Raw genomic sequence first — 827 nt, 5'->3', positions numbered from 1 at the left:
AATTACAAACAAGGTTAACTATACTTCTATAAAGTGGTGCCATCTGTTGATTACATCATGACATATAATATTCGGAATTACACCCGAATGTCGCTCTTTTCTACAACCTTAAAATTCTAAAATTGAGCATTTTAAATATATGGATGATAGAATTTTTCGTAACATATCAAATCAAACTATATTTTTTTTCTTCCCACTAAGACTTCTAACTTACTAACGTGAGCGATACAGAAATAAATATACCTAACATAGGTATGACAGTGGCTCTCTGAGTGATGTAAATATTAATTAAATTGGCTTAGAAATATATAACCAAAGTTCGTGCAAAACATGACCTATGACCTCACAGTTATCAGATAATACATTTTTAAACCTTTCGTTCACTAAATTTACTATGCCTATTGGTTAAATTGTACGACTATTTTTAAATATTATCCGATTTCTACGTCGCAAAATTATTACTCCAACAATCGAAACTATTTTGATAATTTTACTTTTCTTACGCCATCCAAACTTTATGAAAGGGGTTCAAAGTAATTATTTATGTCAATTAATCCGTATTTGGTCTTATTAGAAATTACCTTTAAGCGTTGTCAAAGTTTTTTCATTGAAATGCTGAACGCAAATGGTTTAAATATTATTGTAGGTTTTTCTTTATCGTAGCCCTACGTAGCAACGTTAAATACATTTTTTGGAGCTTTCAGTAGGCTAGCTGAACACTTGTTTCACTCTGTGGCTAAATGTGTAACTTGCGGTGTTATATTTAAATATGGCCCGGCATGGCCAGGTGGTTACGGCACTCGACTCGCAATCTGAGGATCGCGGGT

This window comes from Limulus polyphemus, unplaced genomic scaffold (assembly GCF_000517525.1).
Source record: "Limulus polyphemus unplaced genomic scaffold, Limulus_polyphemus-2.1.2 Scaffold3826, whole genome shotgun sequence".
NCBI classification, from domain to species: domain Eukaryota; kingdom Metazoa; phylum Arthropoda; class Merostomata; order Xiphosura; family Limulidae; genus Limulus; species Limulus polyphemus.
Note: the sequence above shows the minus strand (reverse complement) of the source record.